Source organism: Dipodomys merriami, unplaced genomic scaffold, assembly GCF_024711535.1.
Source record: "Dipodomys merriami isolate MVZ:Mamm:240054 unplaced genomic scaffold, mDipMer1.0.p SCAF_3, whole genome shotgun sequence".
Classification (NCBI taxonomy): Eukaryota; Metazoa; Chordata; class Mammalia; order Rodentia; family Heteromyidae; genus Dipodomys; species Dipodomys merriami.
This window is the reverse complement of record NW_027204492.1, coordinates 2,563,082-2,581,671: the sequence shown is the minus strand read 5'-3', so window position 1 is coordinate 2,581,671 and position 18,590 is coordinate 2,563,082. Positions and strand designations below refer to the sequence as shown.

General features: G+C 38.9%; 1 protein-coding gene across 2 annotated transcripts in view; it reads right to left on the bottom strand.

Annotated features, from left to right (window-relative positions):
- The window catches only part of Gabra3 (gamma-aminobutyric acid type A receptor subunit alpha3), a 170,970-nt gene extending 157,603 nt beyond the window's left edge, over window positions 1-13,367 (bottom strand). The window contains exon 1 of one of the 2 annotated variants that reach the window (XM_070039556.1): window positions 13,268-13,367. The gene's annotated coding sequence lies outside the window, so the exon portion shown is untranslated. Of the gene's footprint in view, window positions 1-12,666; window positions 12,811-13,267 lie in introns of those variants that run through there. The other variant, XM_070039557.1, reaches the window with a different exon arrangement.
- Window positions 13,368-18,590: the final 5,223 nt, after the last annotated feature.

Genomic DNA, 18,590 nt, shown 5'->3' with positions numbered 1-18,590 from the left:
GCTAAGTGTGATCACACATGGCTGAAATCCCAGCACTTGAGGAGCTGAGACAAGAGGATTCAAGCTCCAGGCCATTTGAAGCTTTATTGCGAGTTCGAGGCCAGCCTGGGACCCATAGATCCTATCTCAAAAACAAAAAAAAAAGATCAGGCAAAAACTGAACAGACATCTCACCAAAAAGATTACCAATGTGCAAATATGCATATGAAAAAAAGCTAAACACATATGTCCTTAGGGGTTTGCAAATTAAAACACTGAGGTAATACTAGATGTCAATTAGAATGGCTAAAATTAAAAATTATATGGCAACTTTGGAAAGCACTCAACAAATGTGTTACAAACCTAAACAGTCTTACTATGGGATCCAGCCATTGAACTCCTTAGTATTCACCCGAATGGGCTAAAATTTAGGTTCCACACAGGAACCTGCACCCAATGTTGATAGCCTCTTCACTTATAAATACATGAGTAATCAACCTATGACAAGACCTGGAAGAATTTTTAATGAGTTCCTAACTGAAAGAAGCCAGTCTAAAAAGGTTATGGTCTGTTAAGATTTCAAGTATCTGACATTCTGGAAAAGAGAAAACTATAAACAGCGTGAAAAAGATACATTCCACCACTCAAGTTTTCTCCCATATGCAAAATCTAGATTAAAAAAAAAAGGACTTGTAAGTAAAAGGTAGACTATTTGGAAAAAGGAAAGGGGACAGTAGGAGGGGAGGGAAATAGGCACAAGGGGTTTTAATGGGAACATTATGATCAAAGTACTTTAGATTCATGTATGAGATGTCATAATTATACTCATTGCTTTGTAAATTAATATATATGAAGTAAAAAATGATTAGTGGCTTTCAGAGATTCCAGTGGGAGGGAGAAAAGAATAAGTGGACTGCGGGGTGGAGGGAGACTATAAAACTATTATACTATAATGGCATCATACATTTATCAAAACTCATATAACTGTAAAGAACCACAAACAACTGAAGCAAAATACAAACTATGGACTTTAGTTAATAACAACATGACTGTTCATCAATTGTAACAAATTACTGCACATTACTGCAAGATGTTAATAATAAGGGAAACTACATGTCAATATTCAGTAACTCTCTGGACATTCTGTCCAATTTTGTCATAAATCTAAAATTTTTCTAAAATAAAGATCATTAATTTTTGGAAAAGACTGGAAGTACACAGTAGTGGGGAGTCTTTGTTTATACAACCATAGTAGCATACATTCTCTGGACAATGACTGACAATTTCTTACTTTATAAAAATCCTACAAAATTCCCCTCCTCCATATTTAACAGTAAAATTGAAAATGTTTCAAAGAAAGGCTTATATGAAAACGTTTGTAGCAACATTTTAGTTCCACTATTTATACTAGCCACAAAGTGGAAATAACTCAAATATCCATGAATTCTTAAACAATAAATTATTTGGTAATAGGAAAGAACAAACATGAATGAATCTTAAGTGGAGAGTGAAAGTCACTAGACACAAAAGCATATATGCTATATGATTCTATCAATGTGATAGCATGTTTAAGTAAAACTTTAAGAACAAAGAAACAGTTCAATGCCTGCCAGAGTTGTAGGTGGGGTGAGGAGAACTGACTGCCAAGAGGTTCAAGGGAACATTTTGAGGGGCAGAAACTTTTCTATTGTTATTAAAGTTTAAATGTATGCTAAAAATAATTTTTTCTAAATATATGTCTTCAAAATTAAAAACAATAAGGAAAAGGGCACTTGAGTGCCATTGATTTATAATAAATTATAACAAAGTGTAAAAATGGAAGTTAAAATTTAAATACTGGCTTCCCTGTACAGCAGCCAGAATTAGTGAGCAGAAAAAAGTGGTATAAAGATATCCCTCATAAAGCTGAAAGCATAAATAAATATTACTGTTATAATACACCCAAAAGAAATAAACACATTGAGGCTTAGTGAAACTACATAGATAATAACTAGAAGAGCTGATAAAAGTTATTGGTAATAATATTTTTACTTCATAATTGGGACAGAGATGGACCAGAAGAAGTGGCAAATGGTCAACATCATAAATATATATTCATATGTGTGTATATATGTCCATACAAATATGTGTATATATATATATATGTATATATATACATATATATATATATATATATATATATAAAACAAATGAAGTATTCACCACTTGATGATGTGAAAAATCCAAAGGAGAAACAGATTTAGGACATTACCTCACACTGCATGGCAAAACTAATTCCACAGGAATTAAGCATAAGCAATAAAAACAAATCAAAATCATCAAATAGTTATTAATTTTGCATGAAGAATTTCTTTAAAATGAATTCATCTGGCCAGTGCCTGTGGCTCACATCTGTAATCCTAGTTGCCAGGAGGCTGAGATCTGAGGCTTGTGTTTCAAAGCCAGTCCCAGCAAGCAAATCATGAGACTCAGATCTCTATTAACTCCAAAAAAATCCTGAAGTAGAGCTCTGGCTCATAGATCAAGACACATTGTACTCATCAACTGCTTTGTGGAAGGGCAACTCCTGTGTACAATGATTTAAAGATAAAACTACTAAAACAAAGTAAATTCTCAATAGAAAAAAATGTGAAAGGGTTCTGAATATTCATGAAAAGGAAACTATGAGTTCATATACAGGATTTAGTTGACCAAAGTATAGCATATGCAAGAGTAAAAATCCATGGTGTAAGCCTTTTGAACAATTAATACACTGTTTAACAAAATGAATACCAGAAAGCAAATTGTAAAGGGGTAGCATCATGGCTGAGTAAAAAAGACAACCAGAGACAAATACAGTCATAATACTCAATTATATATGGAGTAAAGGAAGAGGCATATGTAAAATGAGTGTGAGGGAGAGAACAGACAGAATGGGGGGAAATAATGGAAAGAGTGAGTGTGATCAAGGAGCACTGGACACTCAGCTGGACATTGTTCCTTCCTACAACCTTTTGTGCTTCAAAAAAAAACTAAAAGGCTGTTTTATTTCATTGAAATGAAATTTAAATTAAATTAAAAGTTAATATCCTTAGACCTAATAATGCCTCTTAACATGTCTTAGTAATTCACTAAACAAATATGTAGTAGGGATTCTTAATGTGTTAAGACAGCTTTCTGGGTACTAGACCATAGACTACTGAACAAAATAAGGAACCCCCCTTGTGTTTGCAAATATTGCATTCTAATATAATGATCTACACAATAAGTAAAGTACCCCATCAGTTAGGAAATGATACCGACCAAGAGAAAACAAGAAAGAGAGAGTGCTGGAAAAGATAGATTTACATTTTTATGTAAGCTCTTTATAGACCATTCCACCAATGTAATCTTTAAGAACATTAAAGAAATGATGTTCAAAGAACAAAGATTTATCCAGCAGGCACATGTTGCAGGTCCATTTGCAATTGACTATAATTTAAATGATCAATATTGGGTCAATCAATTAGTCATGGTATAAACTGTACCATTCACAATATAATACTAATGACAAAGCAGACAGTAAGTAGTACATTCAAGGTATGATCTCAATTGTGTAAGAATATAAACACGTAATTTATGTTAACTTCTCTTCATTTCCAATGTTTGTATAATTTCATTTTTATGACCAGAAAAAAATAAAGGTAAATCCTATAGTCTTTATGTAGTAGGCAGATTGAAAAATACAGAGAATTTCTTTTTCTCTTTTTTATATTTTTTCTTGTAAAGATACTGTACAGAGGGGTTATGTTACATGAGTAAGGTAATGAGTATATTTCCTAGGGAGCATTGTTACCCACTCCTTTTTTTGGGGGGGGGGTCCAGTCATGGGGTCTGTACTCTGGGCCTGGGCGCTGTCCCTTAGCTCTTCAGCTCAGCTTGAGGCACAGCTCAGCTTGAGGCTTTTTCTGCTTATGTGGTGCTGAAGAATCAAACCCAGGGCCTCAGGCATGCAAGGCAAGTGCTCTACCACTGAGCCACCTTCCCAGCCCCAGCCACTCCTTTGTTTTTCACCTACCTTCCTTCCCTCCCCACTTCCTAACTCCTCCCTCCCTCCCCCACCTCAGAAGTTGTAAAGTTTGTTTTCAACATACTGCCTTGTATGTCTCATTGTTACAGTGGGTCAAGCCGTATCCTTGTTTCAGCATTTTGTTATTTCCCTTCCCCTCCCCAAATTAGAAAAATGTATATACAAGATGCAGGGCAAGGGAATCAAATACAATGACAACAGGGGTTATACCATGGGGGAAGGAACTACAAAAGAAACCATAAAAAAACCACATAGTACATTAAAAACAAGAGTTTTTTTAATGTACATTCTAGAGTTAATGTACTGAGTTAAGGTCTGGCTATCATAGATTGAGTGATTGACACTGGAAACTGCAATATCTGCTGTACAGAGTACTCAAAAACATATGCCATATGTACTGAAAGACTGGGAATGTATAGGCTAGGTACCAATGTAAAGTAACAAAGACGAGCAAAGCATTTTTAAACAACTAAACAGCCATTACAGGGAAAGGAAATAGAAATTATTCACCATTACTGTTGATCCAAGCAGCAAGACTAATAGGTTGGATTCTGAAGTCAGATTTCAGGTCAGTGTGAAGAATACCTTGCCAACAATCACAGCTGTCTATTATCAGGTAGTGTTAAGCAACCATTCCTGAAACCATTCACACTGAAAATAGGTTACCATATGCATTTGATGATAAGAGGCCCATTACATGATCATTATGGACCCTACCATGTCTGAGGTCTTCTTGTTCTATTTTGAAAAGTTCTTTTATGCTAGGATTCTTTACATGATTCCATCTCCAACCACATCCCCTTTCCTTCAAAAAAAAAACTATGTAATACTTGCTCTTTTTAAGAAATCATTTTAAAGTGAAAATCACCCTTGAAAATAAACATCCTGAAGATTTGTATTCCTCTTTCTGTGTATAAGTGAGGCGGCATACTGTGTCCACACATCAATACCTTTAAAATCATGTTGCAAGAACAATCTAAAAATGGTTTTCTATTGCCAACCAGGCTTTTTCCCCTAGGAAGAGACTGCCTGGGCCATTACATTTCAATATGGGAAAGAGATAACTACCTGGCTTTCATTGCACTGTATCCTGCACCATTTTATTCTCTGCAACTCCGGTTTATTTCAAACTAGCAGTAATAGAAACATCACTTGATAACATACTTTACTACAGATTCTAGAAGATAGTCAGTTCTTTTTAAGAGACCTAACCTAGGATCTTTTCCAAACCCTCTGAATAGCTTGTCTGAAGTTAGCAACCTACAGAATTCTGTTGTTTACGTGGCTGAACTTGTATTACCTAGACAGACTGTAGGATAAAATAGAGCAGGAACTTTATAAACTTATAGCTATTAAGGTGTTTATAAAATCTCTTAAATCTAGTCCAAACTGCCTCATTTTGTAGTTACATTTTGTAGAAACTTGAGGCTCAAACAAGACAAGGGATCTGCCACAAGAAACTAAGTAAACAAGTCTAGACTAGACTCTAGGCTGAGATCTGAGGAACCCAGTCCAAAGCCAGCCAGGGCAGAAAAAAACTTAAGACTCTTATCTCTTAAAAAAAAAAAGCTAGAAATGGAGCTGTGGCTCAAGTAGTAGAGCAGCAGCCTTGAGATCAGGGATAGCACCCAAGCCCTGAGCTCAAGCCCCATAACAGACACAAAACAAAGCAAAAACATAAACTGTGCTTTCAGCAATCCATTTTATGAGGTTTATTGAATTTAGTAAGTGTTTTATTGTGAGAATACTATACAGAGGAGTTACAGTTACATGAGCAAGCTAATGAGTACATTTCTTTTTTGGGGGGGGAGGTCCAGTCTTGGGGCCTGAACTCTGGGCGTAGGCACTGTCCCTCAGCTCTTCAGCTCAAGGCTAGCGCTCTACCACTTGAGCCATAGCACCACTTCTGGCTTTTTTCTTTATTTGCTTATGTGGTGCTGAGGAATCGAACCCAGGGCCTCATGCATGCAAGGCAAGCACTCTACCACTGAGCCACCTTCCCAACCCAATACATTTCTTATCTAGCATTGTTGTCTCCTCCTTTGTTTTTCCCCTACCATCCCTTCCCTCCCCATCTCCACAACTACTACACTCCCCCCTCCCGCCCCCTGCTAAATTGTAAAGTTCGTTTTTAATACCCAATTTTTTAATTAAAAATGTCTCTTTTAAAATTGCCAGATGGAGAGTCAGAGGATGTGAGAAACGTGCTGGCTTGTTGACACTTAGAGCTAAACTAGTAACGCATCATCTAGATTTTCAGGAAGCTGTGCTCTCATGGATTTGAGTCTGGGAGACCTCTACGTTTCTTTACTATTGCAGCAAAATCATCTGCCAGACATCTGCAGACTGGTTATGCATCATCCAACTTAAGTAAGCACTGTGAGCTTCAGAGGGGGAAGGGCTATCCGTGTTTGTCACTGCTCGACTCTTTTGCATAGGCCAATAATGGTGACTACATCTTCGTGTGTGTGTGTGTGTGTGTGTGTGTGTGTGTGTGTGTGTGTGTATAATGGTGACTACATCTTCGTGTGTGTGTGTGTGTGTGTGTATAATGGTGACTACATCTTCGTGTGTGTGTGTGTGTGTGTGTGTGTGTGTGTGTGTGTGTGTGTGTGTGTGTGTGTGTGTGTGTGTGTGTGTGTGTTCCAGTCCTGGGGCTTGAACTCTGAGCCTGGGCACTGTCCCTTACCTGTTTTGCTCAAGGCTGGCACATATCTCAACTTCTGGGTTTTTGCTGCTTCATTGGGGATAAGACTCTCATGGGCTTTCCTGTCCAGGATGAATTCAAACCTTGATCCTCAGATCTGTCTCCTGAGTAGCTAGGATTACAGGCATGAGCTAGCAGTACCCAGCTTCCATTTTCATTCTTAAAGCAGAACATGTTTCCTTTACAGAGGAATTCCAGTGTGTGACTAGTTAAGTAGTTTGTAAAATAATGTCTAGTTCTCCATCTAAGCCATCAACCCCAAGATGGCACCAATCCTTTTTTCTTCAGTATTATACTATCCATGCCTAGAAACACTATGTATTCCGTAAATATTTGTCCAACAAATGAAGTATCTCCTTTCTGGGAACTCTTATGATTCTCTACTTGGCTAACTTTTCTTCTATTTCTCCTTCTCAAAGCTTCATCGTCCTGCTGCCTAGATCCTAAAGTAACACCCTTGAATCTAGTTTTTCCACTTCAAGTCCTGTAAGGCACTCATTCTCACACTTGTCTCTCCAGATCACTTCTTTGCAGAACTCCAATCCCCACCTTTTTTTTTGGTCTGTCGGGGGCTTGAACTCTGGGCCTGGGCATTGTCCCTCAGCTCTTCAGCTCAAGGCAAGCACTCTACCACTTGAGCCACAGCACCACTTCCAGTTTTCTAGTGGTTAATTGGAGATAACAGTCACACAGTTTCCTGCCCGGGCTGTCTTTGAACCATGATCCTCAGATCTCAGCCTCCTGAGTAGCTAGGATTACAGGTGTGAGCCACCAGCACCTGGCCCAATCCCACCTTTTAACTGCACTCAGTACCTGGGCTTCAGCTGTTAGTATACATACTATTTGTGTGAGTCTGGACAAATCAAGTCACTAGCTCTGTCTGGATCAGCTCATAGATAGGAAGAGAAAAAAGAAAGGGGAGAGAGGGGAGAGGGAGGAAGGGAAGGAAAGAAAGAAAAGAAGGAAGGAAGGAGGGAAGGAAGGAAGGGAGGGAGGGAGGGAGGGAAGGAGGGAGGGAGGAAAGGAGGGAGAAAAAAGGAATTCCATCTCATTTGCACTTAAACTCCTACATTTAGAATATAGCATTAAATATTATTTGTAATCAAATTCCACTTATCTTGTCAAACATTTCTGACAAACTATATTTCATCCTAAGCCTTTGCTTAGACTACCTTGCCTATCAACCAACTGTGCATGTGCAACATTCGTCTCGTCTGATCTTCAAGGCTCAGCTCTAATGCCACCACCAGAAAACATTCTTAGCTCTCCTGAATGCCCATGGTCCCTTCCCAAGGTTTAGACCTCGCCTTTTTACACTATAGTTTATACATCTCTTCTCCCTCCACTTGACTGTTATCTCAGAATGCAGAAGCTATTTCTTTTTTACCTTTATTTCCTTTCTTTAACAATTTATTTTTTGTTATTGTAAAGGTGATGTACAGAAGGGTTGCAGTTACGTAAGTCAGGTCATGAGTATATTTTTGGGGGGACAATGTCACTCCTTCTCTCCCAGTTTTTCCCACCCATCCCTACCCACAAATTGTCTAGTTCATTTTCCACATTTTGTCTGGTAAGGACCGTTGCTGCATTTGTTCACCCTTTGTCCCTCCATTTGTGTCCCATCTTAACCCTCTCAAAGACAAACTAGACAAAAGGAAAGAAAACAAAAATAGCAACAAAGAAAAACTAATCTCTTCTTTCTGTTTCCTGGAGTTCATTTCAATAAGTCTTTAATTTCCTTTTTTAAGATTTATTTTTATGGGGCTGGGAAGGTGGCTCAGCGTGAGGGCCTGGGTTCGATTCCTCAGCACCACATAAGCAAAAGAAAAAAAAGCCAGAAGTGGTGTTGTGGCACAAGTGGTAGAGCACTAGCCTTGAGCTGAAGAGCTGAGAGACAGCACCCAAACCCAGAGCTCAGGCCCCACAACCGGACCCAAAAAAATAAAGATTTATTTTTATTAGCATGCATTAGCTGTACCATGACTTTTCCATTCATGAGTACAAAGCACCCTGATAAAACCCATCCCTTGTCTCTTTCTCTCCCACCCCTCCCCCTTCTAAAACAATTTCAACAGGTTTCATTGTTCTAGTTTCATATATGCAAATAAACTACTTAGACCACATTCACTCTCATTCACTCTGTGCATTAGCTCTCTCCATCTGACATCTACACCCAACAAAGCCTATTTTACATTCTTGTCATTGGAATTTTAGTGTGTATTAATTGCACCAAGCATTTTTCACCATGGTATTTCAGACATGCACATATGCTATATCTTCATCATAATAACCCACAATATGTTTGGATATTACTCAACTTCATTGTTCTTTTCCTTCTCCACTTCCCACTCAATCTCCTAAACAGTACATACATTATATATTATGTGTGTATACAAGATAGATATATAGATCATTTTATATATGCATGGGCATATATATATGCATGGACATATGTATGTCAATGAATATGCATTTCCTTTAAGTCTAGCTACCACAGATGAGTAAAAATGTGGCATTTGACTTTTTCAGCTTGGCTTATCTCAAGATGATTTCCATTTACACCCATTTTCCTGCAAATGACATGATTTTGTTTTTCTTTGTGGCTGTGTAATATTCCGTGATTCTAAGTCATTCTGTAGCTCCAACATTGTCTTTGGCAGATAGTACTCAGTAACCTTCTATTGAATCAATACAACTTAAGCTACATCAGCCACCCTGCTTAAAACCTGTTAAAAAAAAACCCACATGATTCTGAAGATTGAAACTATTCAAAGAAACCCTCTAGTCACAGCAACTTCCATTCAATCTCTTGAATTCACTATGCTTTTCTCATGTGAGGACCTGAACATAATCTTCCCTCTATTATGCCCCTGCCTCAGTACTCCTTCCTCAAGTGATCTTCGTTTGAACACCCAACTAGGTTGTTTTTCTTAGATATTTACATAGACCTGCCTCTATAATTTTCCTTTTTAGTATTTATCACTGACTAAAATGCCATGGTTGTGCGATTAGATGATAAATAGCTTCTTCCTCCATGAAGTTATAAGTCAAGAAAGCAGGGACCCTGTCTGTTGAATTGACTAAGAAAGTTTGACAATTGAGCTTTGCCCCTTGAAGTGTGGTGAATGGAACAGGAGCAAAAGGATCTCCTGACACCTTGTTAAAACAGGTTCCCACCCTATATCTTTTAATCCAAATGACCAGATTAACAATATCCCAAGGAATATGTGTTCACAGGAAGGTTTGATAAGCACTGGCCAACATGATTTCTGAAGTCTTTTATAACCCTCACAATTTATGGCTTGCTTCAGAGAGAGAGTGTAGGGTTTGAAAGGCCCTGGGAGAATTTATAGTTGACAATGATGGAAAATCATGTGTCTGAGAACACTGGCAAACTACTAGAACCAGCAACAGAACCCAGATGTACAAAACCTGTGGCAGCTCCGTGCTCTAGTAAGAAGCATGCTTCCATCCCTTTAGCCATGCCCTCGTTCTGAGATACCTGGTTTTGTCTTCTACCTCCCATATCTCATGTGAGCCTTGAACCAACACCACTTCAGGCATCTTCTTTGTCATAATTGCCTTTAATTCCTGATTCTGAAATCTGGCCATATACCTATTGCTTGGCTCGTATATGGATATTCTGGGGCATTAGAAGAACTAGTACCAATGCTTCCCTGGTCTTTGGAATACAACGACTGTTTATAGCCATCCAGTTAACCCCAGATGGCCAGCTCTCCTGAGGACAACATATGCTACAGGGGCAACTTAACAAATACTAGTAGCACCAGTTTGTGGCTGACAAGTGGATTATTAGGCCATATTAATAAAGTCTAGTCTCCAGAACACAATTAATGATGATACTTCACTTTATGATCTTGTCAGACCTGAGTCTGGAGGGGGACGCACGATTGCAGTTGTCAACTAACTGAAGACCTATTATTAAGAAAAAACAAATTTGTTCAAGATAGTCCCAAAGAGCCAATGAACAGTAGCTATAAGGAGACAGATTTTTGTTTAAAATGGAGATTATTTTTTGACAATCAGAGTTGCTCAAAAATACAAAGAGCCAACTAATAAGCTCTCTGTAACTGCAGGGAATACAAGTAGAAATCCGTCAAGAAATTGGATGCTTAGGACAAATTCATGAGCTGGGTAGAGCAGTAAAGCTTAGTGAGTTTCAGGGAACCTTCCAGTTGCCAGATTTTTGTATTCTAAAATTTTCAGCACAGGATGGCTTCAGGCTCTCAGGAAGTAAGAACAGGATCTGTTCCTAAAAGGCAGAGTCTAAAAGCTGGATATGAAATGGAGGTGCTTCTGATTATGGAAAAATAAAGTCTTTCTAGGCATTTCCAAAGGAAAGTAGGCTGGCCAAATGAAGCCTTCCTGGTCAGCCCTACCATGAGGTCCAGGTGAAGTCTGGTACCACTGAAGGCAGACATTGATTGCTATTATTCCTATTACTGTGCAGGAAAGGTACAACACTGATGTGTACAGAAGACCTTGTTAAGACACACCTTCCCCCTTCCCACTGTATTTGAACTTGCCCAACAGCAAAGGTGCAAATTTCTTCCCAAGGAGACTTCATATTTGAAAGACTCTGAGTTCTGGAATCAGCTTGCTGGCATGTAAATTTCTAATTGGAACACTGTCTGTTCTATAATCTTGAATAAGGCACTTAACCTCACTGTGCCTCAGTTTCTTCATCAGTAAACCACCGATAATAATATCATCCATCATGGGGCAGACATGAGAATTAAATATAGCAATACACAGCAAACCTTCAGCCCAAGACCAGAAACACATTGACCACTGAACAATGGTACCCATTAGCAATCCTGATGCCATAATGACTCTGGTGGGGGGCGCTGCATGGTGGTGTCACTGACTCAAGAAGTCTCTGTGAAACATGCAGATCCCTTCCTGTGCCAGTTCAGAGGGGCTACAATAGGCTGAACAAACCTCCCCACTTCCCAGGCGAAGCCTGGCTCCTGGGCCCACACCCAAGGTCCCCCTCCCCCCCAGCCACACTTTGCAACACAGCAAACTGGAGAGCCAGCCCCACACAAACCATCAGGTGTTTCCTCCCTGCCAAGGACACAGCTGAACCCAGTCTGATGCCTACCCGTGGGAAGAACTGGGCTACCTGAATACCTCAATGCTGGATTCTGGTTGTCAGGGCAACTACCTGGGCTAGGGGGTCAGCAGGCAGAGGGGCTTCCCTCCTTCCTTCAGAGAAGCTTCCCAAGTTTGTGGAGGAAGTCAGGGCTCAACCCCACACGAAGCCTCTTAAAGGAAGGGGGAGGGGGAGGCCCTCACCTGCTTTAGGAAAGCAGCTATTTACAACTTTCCACTCACTTGCCACTGGTAAGGGAAGGAGGGAGATGGGGAAGGGGCTGCCTGGTCTCCACCTTCAATCCCAGCAGCCAGACCTCAGCTGCAGAGAAAGAGTTAAAGGAGGGAGGAAGCTCCAGCCATTACCCCATCCCCCGGGTGCCTAGGGCTGTCTGGGGGGTCATGACAGTGCTGTGTGCGCTGGCTGGCGAGGGGCCACTGGATGGCTTTCTGCAGCAGCTGTCCCCCCCGCCCCCCCCAAAGCAATTTGCAAGGTCAATGCTGACCTGCTTCCAAAGAGGAACAAAACAATTCACTGACAATGAAGCAAACCGCGCATCCACAGCACCACATCACACACATCGCAATCCCCCTTGGCAAAGGCAGGTTTTACCCCAGTGCCTCCCAGCTCCAGATGCCGCCTCTGGGCTTCCACCCGCCCCACTGGGGAACCCAGGATAGCAGCACAGCTGCAGAGCCCGTCTCGCCACCTCGACCAACCCAAGGAGACTCTCCATAGGGAGCGGGGGGAGATGCTATCGCCAAAGGAGACCCGAGCTTGGGGGGAGGGGGAAGGAAGAGCATCTAAGTCTCTTACCCAGTGCCACAAACACTTCCCCAAGCCGAGAAGAGAGAAGGATGAATGAACGGAAACAAGTTGGAGGCTGAGCTTGGGCACAGCTCGGCTGCTTCTTGTCTTTCTCTGGGTCTCTCTCCAGGTCCCTCTCTGGGTCTGTCTCTCTGCTTTTGCTCGCTAGCTTGCGCGCGCTCACGCTCTCCCTCTCCCTCTCCCTCCCTCCCTCTCTTGCTCTCCCTCCCTCTCTCCCTGTCTCCTCTCTCCTCTCTCCCTCCCTTTCTCTCTCCTCTCTCTTTCTCCTCTTTCCCCCTCCTTTCTTCCCCCCCACCCACCTCTTCTCTCCTCTCCTCCCTTTCGCCCCCCCCCCCTTTGCTGCCTTTAGATTCCCCACTGCCTGGTGCTAAACACGCGGGCGGCTGTGCTGGTCTCATACCACAGGGCTGCAAGGCTGGAGATCTACGGTCGTTTTAGGGAAGACTGAAGTAATAAATATTCTTTCAGGTTGCCAGCAAAGAAATAGAGGGAGGCTCAGAGAGACGAGGCGGAGCAGGAGAAACAAGGGGAAGAGAAAGAGAGGGAAAGGGGAAGGTATCAATAGGAGCATAAAGGAAGTAGAGATTACCGTGGCAGATGTGTGTTGCTTACTTGCTTCTCCCAGAGCGAAGAGAGAGTGAGCTTCCTCCTCTCCTCCCTTCCTCTCCCCCTTCCATCCCTATGGGCGTGCCTTCTAACCCAGGCTCCAGATAAACGTCTGATAAGCCTGTCTGCTCAGATTCCATGTCTGAGGATAATAAAGAGCTAAAATTGTACATCAAAAGGGTTGTCATTCACACTTCTCCAGGAAGAAAGAGTTCAGCCCCATTGATCCCCTAATGACCTAACTTCCACCCCACCCCCAAGCAAGTAGTTGTGTGGACCCCTTTCCTAACTGTCAGCTCATGCTTTCCTGGAGACAAGTCAGAGAAGCAGCAAGACCACAATGCTTTTCTTTTAAAAAATATTGACAGGAATCCACATGTGTGTAACGGTGGGAGGCTACTCCTAAGTTTGCATGACTAGAAAATAAAGAGATAGAAGAGAAAAAAATTGATGGATTAAAAATAGAAAACAATTTTGTTGTGATGGTAAAAGAAGAAAAACCAACCTGGGCAAAGTGCAGCAATGATGCAATATTAGTTGCAAGCAGACTAAAACTAAAGAACATATGTTTGGGTCCTGCTGGGAAAATCACTGTGTTACCTTGGAAGAGTGAGTGCTACATTCCACCCTGCAATATCTTAAGTAGATAACTAAAGGGTGATGGAAACATTATTTTCAAAAAGAAAAAACCCTGAGTACAATTAATATACACAGAAAAAGGGGTGAAAGATGGCAAATTCAGTTGAATTACTTTATATACATGTATGAAAATAGAATGATCAAACTGGATGAAATTGTTTCAAAAAGCAGGGAAAGGGAATAGAGGAATTCTAGTGATAAAGGCAGTATGTTTGATCAAGGGACATTCTATGTATGGAAATGTCACAATGAAACCCCTTTTTGTGACTAAGAAGCTAGTAAAAATATTACAAATGTTTTATCAAATTTCAAAAGCTATACAAAGATAATTCTCCAAATGGAAGTCCAAATCACATTGATTTAACATTTCATTTTCCAATCTTCAGGTGAAACAGGAATCTGGACATGTTTGCAAAGAGCCTCTTCTGATCACAAAGAATTTAGCTTCTACTCATTTATACTGATTAGCATAAAACATTTCTCATTTTTGTTTTCTTTTGTTTTGTGCCAGTCCTGGGGCCTTGAACTCAGAGCCTGAGTACTTGTCCATGAGCTTTTGTGCTCATGGCTAGTGTTCTACCTCAATTCCATTTCCAGCCTTTTTAAAAATTCTTAATTGGAGATAAGAGTCTCACACACTTTCCTGCCCAAGTTGTCTTCAAACCATAATCCTTAGATGTCAGCTTCCTGAGTAACTAGAATTAAAAGCCTGAGACTAGCTCCTGGCTTAGCCAAAAACATTTCTTAATTATATCCTCATTTCGTCATTTCCAGCCCATTTATTCAAAGAAACAAAGGGTATCTGACTGAAATACTTTTCCCTCAAAATATATACAGCAATTAAGACATAGTAGACATTTAAGGTTCTCTCCACAATACATGATTTCTGTTTAAACTATTATCTGTTGTTTCTTCTCCTGAATTCTTAATGCTCTTTACTCCATCCTTCTGAGAAATAGGTAGTGAAAAACTACTTATTTTCAAAGTATTCATCTATAAACTGATTATGCAGGCAGATACAGACTTGTAAGCTTAGAGTTATTAAGCTGAAAGAACCCATTAAAGTAACCATCTTATTTTACAAGAAGACACACTGGACTGAAGAATAACTAACCTCACACAAACTCATGGTGAATGAGTCAGTGATAGACTTAACACCATTATCCAGACTACTGGACCCCAAGCTCAGTACATTTGTTTATCAAAACAACATGCAAGTTGTGCATAGCATAAGGCAAATGTATATTTAGGCACACAGCTATGCAGACTTCTTCCTGCGCAGGAACATTTTTATGTGTAGATTGGTTTTCTAAAATGTCCATTAGATTTAGTGAATTATTAAACTGACAAAAAGAAACACAATAAACTAGCAAATGGTTGTTATACTCATCTCCTAGGCCTACTATAATTTTGGTAGCAGAAAGCAACAGAAATTTTTTTTTCTGTCATAGTTCTAGAAGCCAGAAGTATAATTCAAGGTGCTAGCTGGACTGCACTTCCTCCAAAGGTGCTGAAAAGAGCTCTTCTTTCTTTCAGGAGGCTAAGGATGTCAGTTTGAAGCCAGCCCAGGAAGGAAATTCTGTGAGACACTTATCTCCAATTAAATCACAGAAAAAGTCAGAAGTGGTGCTATGGCTCAAAAGGTAGATTGCTAGCCTTTGAGCAAAAGTTGCTGAGGGACAGCGCCCAGGCCCTGAGTCAAACCCCAGGCCAGGCAAAAACAAAAACTAAAAAGACTAAAATAAATAAAAATGTAGACTAAAATAAATAATAGAAGAGGAGACATTAACAAATAATACCACAAAATCCAAAGGTTTCTAAGATGCTCTTATGAACAATGAAACGCTAGTAAATAAAAGTAGCTGGGAAGAAATTATTAAATTCTTAGGAAGAGACCATCTACTAAGGCTCAATCATGAAGACAGAAATAGGAACAGAGCAAAAACAAGTACATTTTACAAGTACTCAAAATCCTACAACGAAAAGCTCAAGATCTAATGGCCTCACTGAGGAAATTTGCTAAAAATTTAAAAATGAATTAACATCAATCCCTATCAAACTTCAAAAAATTAAAGTGGAGGCAATATTCTTAAAACTGATGATTTTCTTTCTTTCTTTATATTTTATATACTTACTTATCTATCCATTTATTTTATGGAACTTCAATTCAAGGCCTCATGCTCAATGGTCATGTTTGCTCAATTACATGAGCTATATCACTAACTTCTTCCTGGCATTTTGCTGGGTAATTGGAAATGGATTCTCAGAGACTTTTCCTGGGGAGGCTTCCAGATCTCAGCCACCTGAGTAGGTAGTATTACAGAACTGAACCTTAGTTACCCAGGAAGATAACATGATTTTATATAGAGAAAAACCTGCACTCTGCAAATGCTTATCAGAACTAACATTCAGAATAGAAGCAAATGACAAAGGTCAACATGCAAAAATTAGTTACGTTTTAACACTATCGATAAATTATCCTAAAACGAAATTAAGGGAACAGTCATATGTACAAGTTTGAACAACTAAAAATAGAGAAAACACTCTTGAAGGAAACAAAAACAGAACTACAGTCATCACACTTTCTGATTTGAAACTATATTGTAAAGTTACAATAATTGAAGCAGAATGACACTAGTATAAATACAAGCATATAGACCACTAGAAATAGAAAGCCTGATATGAACACACCACACATGGTCAGTTACAAGGATATTACAACTATACAATAGAGAAAGAATAGACCATTAAAGTATTAATTCTAGGAAAAGTGCATATCTACATGGAAATAAATTAAATTGAAACTTTATCATAGACTAGGCACAAAGAATAACTTAAAATGTATTACTATTAATTGTAACACTTGAAATTTGCAAGTTCCTAGAAGTTCTGACATTGTTCATGGGAATGTTGTTTTATCATTATGGACTATATCAAATTAAATGGTCTCTGTACTGCAAAGGAAACAATAAAGAGAGTGAAGCCAGCTTTCAGAATAGAAGTGGCAAAATATTTGCAAACCACACTTCTCCCAAAGAATTAATATTCAAAATATGTAAGAAATTCAGACATCTCAATACCACAAAAAAAATCCAATTTTATAACGACAAAACTTGAAGTGAATGTCAGTTCAGGTCTTTAACTGTGACTACTCATAAGTAGTAGAAAATGAGATAGCACATCATGTAAGTTAGGATGGTTGCTATCAATGTGGTAAGAGCTAAGTCTGCATGAGGGCAGACATTCCTGCATTTCCTCAGAAAACTCTGTCATTATGCAATCCCATTTGTAGGCATTTACAGAAGAAATGAAGTCAGCATACCAAAATGATCATTGAAGGAACAATGTTCTGAGTGTGCAGTTGGAACTTATTTTACTACACAGCATGGTGAATATACTTAATATTAAAGCTGTTTTCAATTGTTTAAGTATTTTCACCATATTAAAAAAATAAGGAGTTACATTGTCCAAAAAAGAAATGTACATATTATCTGACTTATGTAACTAACCCTCCTGCACATCATGTTTTTAATAATAAAAAATTAATTTTAAAAAATGAAAATAGGTAAAGTGATATATGTGCTACTTAGCTTGACAATCTTTCCACAATATATTCATAAGTGAAAATATACATAACTATTTGTCAGTCTAAATTTTAAAAAAATCCATGACAAAATATTTTAATATTTAAAAGTTGCATTGATCAAATTTTAAAATTCACAATAACACAGATGAATGAACATTAAATTCATACTTGTAAATGTATTTATATATAAACCTTCAAATAAATACATGAGCATGTTACAAATATTCATAATATGGTATGCAAGATCAATCTACAGGAATCAGTTATACTTTGTTTATTAGCAATAATTGAAAGTAAATTTTTTTGAGGGAGGTCCTGTCGTGGGGTCTGAACTCTGGACCTGGGCGCTGTCCCTCAGCTCTTCAGCTCAAGGCTAGTGCTCTACCACTTGAGCCACAGCACCATTTCTGGCTTTTTTCTTTTTGCTTATGTGGTGCTGAGGAATCAAACCCAGGTCCTCATGCAAGCAAGGCAAGCGCTCTACCACTGAGCCACCTTCCCAGCCCCTGAAAGTAAAGTTTTAAGGAGCAAGATTTATAATAGTAATAAAGCGTCAACAGCTTAAAATTATACTTAACATATTTACATGGAAAACTATATAAACTTGCTGAGGAATAGGTTTTATAAAATTGAGTTATGATTTAACATTACTTAGGTGTCAATTTTCTTTAAATTTAACAAAAATTTGACACAATTACTAAGCAAGATTTTCATGAAAACATTTTCAAAACTATGACACTGCTTAGAAATTGACAAGCATTTTATATAATTTTTGTGAAAATACAAAATTCTTAGACTATCTGAAGCCATTTCGAAAAAGAATAGCAAATTTTAAAAAGTTAGACTATTTGATTTTGAAACTTCCATAAGTATATATTTACAAGAGTGTGGTATTAACATAAGAGAAAATGGGTAAGTGATACAAAATAGAGTTCAAAAATAGGTATCGTCCATTGTTCCTGAATAGTTCTCAAAGCAATTCAACTGGAGATAATAAAATTTTCATGGTAAGTGATTTTCAAACAACTAGTCCTATGAAGGAGAAAACAAATCTTAACCTTTTCACAAAATTAATATGAGA